This window comes from Taudactylus pleione, unplaced genomic scaffold, assembly GCF_031769625.1.
Source record: "Taudactylus pleione unplaced genomic scaffold, aTauple2 ptg000260l, whole genome shotgun sequence".
Taxonomy (NCBI): domain Eukaryota; kingdom Metazoa; phylum Chordata; class Amphibia; order Anura; family Myobatrachidae; genus Taudactylus; species Taudactylus pleione.
Genome location: NW_028284662.1, coordinates 1267156 through 1269600, shown reverse-complemented (window position 1 = coordinate 1269600; position 2445 = coordinate 1267156).

Genomic DNA, 2445 nt, shown 5'->3' with positions numbered 1-2445 from the left:
CATTTACCGCTAGAGGCCAAAGTGAAAGCCAGAGAAGTGTCTTTCAGCTCATGGTGGCACGTATCTGCCATAGCGGCGTATTTGTTTTCCAAAGGATTATTTAGTTTGCGTGTGTTAGTGCTATTATAACAAACACAGATATCAGTACAATGATATCGCTGCATCCTAATTATGTAAGTATTGCTAAAATTGATATGGTGCAAATATTGTGAAATAAGAATACAGCTCTCTCCTATCAATCCAAAAGGAAGCGGTATGAATTACTGCCGGACGCTTGCCCGGCGGTTGGAATCCCGACACCAGGAGGCCGGCAGAGGAGGAAATCCCTATCGTCGAAGGTAAGTATTAGCTAACCTATTTCTAACCCCCTAACCCTCCTTTAGGGCGCCTAACCTCCCCCCCCAGTGCCTAACCCTAATCCCCCCTCTAAGTGCCTAAACCTAACCCCCCCCCTCCCCGCCGCCTAACCCTAAATTCCCCTCCTAGGGGGTGCCTAACCCCCCCTTCCCCTAGCCTGACCCTAACCTCCCGGGGGTTGCCTAACCCTTAGTCCTCCCCGCGGAGCCCTAACCCTCTCCCACCCCCACACCCCACCACCCCCCACGCGGCTGTCTGCAGCGGCGCCCGGCATCCCTTCGATCGGGATACCGGGCGCCGGTCTCTCAGCGTCGGTAAAATGACAAGCGTCTAGATTTAGACGCCTGTCATTTAACCCTCGACGGGATAAAGCAGTCGGGAAGCCGGCTGTCGGGATTAGGTCCCCCGGCTTCCCGACTGCATACCATCCAAAAGATCTGATCGTCTATCAATAGCAAAATGGCCGTACCTGGAAGTGACGTGAGTGAGGGCGGAAGTGGAGGTTTCTGCCCAGGAAAATAAGAAAGTCGACCCCATGCGGGCTCGCTTCGCTCGTCACCTGAATATATTCCCCCTCTATGGTTTCCATGTCTTGTCACAGAATCACAAGTGAAATAATTAGCTGCACCTGTGGATCTTTTAAAATGTGAAAGCCGGCAATTATACACCTGTGCACCAACTAGGTAAAATGGAAACCATGCACTCCTCGATTTTCAGAGTCCAGAGACTGCAAACTCTGAAATAACCAGCTCCAAATTCACCTTTTTTAATAATGAAAGCAATTATTGTATATTGCAAAAGAAATCAAACTGTTGCATTAATAATTCTCTTATGAGGGATTTCACATAAGGGAGCAGAGCAAGTGCTCTGTGGTGAGAAGGATGTATTCTACTTATGTGTTTGATATGTAACAGAATTTTGGTGAGATGTATAAATCAAAGTAAATGTGTAGATGATTTGAAGTGAAAACTGCTAGGCAATAACTTTAGGCAGGGTGTTCGTTTTTTAATGTGGGCTAAAGTCGGGCTGTTAGGCAATAACTGTAGGCAGAGTATTCGTCCTATGGCGGGGACTATATTAATGTTCCAAATAAATGTCCAAAAAGCAAATGTCTTAGATTAAACACCAATCAACTAGGTGTCCTTCGTCCACTGGTGGGCAAAAACTGTATGCAGGGTGTTCTTAAATGGTCACTAATAAACTTTTGTAGATGAGCTGATGTTTTTCTTTCTGTATATTCCTTATAAGGATCTATAAGTCCCAGCTCGTGCGTACCTTAGGGATAATAAGTGCAGTATCAGGGATGGATGCGGACACTAACATGCAGATGTTGAATAAGTAAGGTACTACTCACCAAACAACTTCTGCTGGTCCTCCGGTTCCTGCTATTCTGCACACCCATTCAGTAGTTGCATGCAAGTATGAGGGCAATGTGTGGATATATGACAACTGAGAGGATATCAGGTAAAAGTAAATGCTTACATTTATTGTCAAAATTCACTAATTACATGTAGTATAAAGCTACAGTGCTGCAATCAATGAGATCAAAGAAATCAATTGAATATATCCTGAGTTGTTCCCAATGCATTTCTTCGCAATCTGGGACTATGCTCTGTGCATAGGTTATAAATGAACACTAGAGGCAGCACCTGTTGGGAACTCTACAGCGCAACACAGGCGCAGGCACACATACAAAGAGTCTTACCTCATTGAATGAATGCCGGACACGTGACCTGGAAGTGCCAGTAATGGAACCCAGCGGCGTGGTTTACAATCACCGCTGATTACCAGAGTCTGTAAGTATAAATCCAGGGAAGACATGAACTACCTCACATGCCCTTGAAAAAGTCCCAGATTGGGAAGAAACGCATTGGGTACAACTCAGGACATAATCAATTGATTTCTTTTACATAATTGATCACAGCACTGTAGCTTTATACTACATGTACTTAGTATATTTTGACAATAAATGTGAGCATTTACTTTTACCTGATATTCTCTCAGTTGTCATAGCCCTTCTGCTCCACGGGAGGTTTCTGTCCTCCCTGAGCTCGCCTTAGGAACACATTGCCCTCAGCCCTCATACTT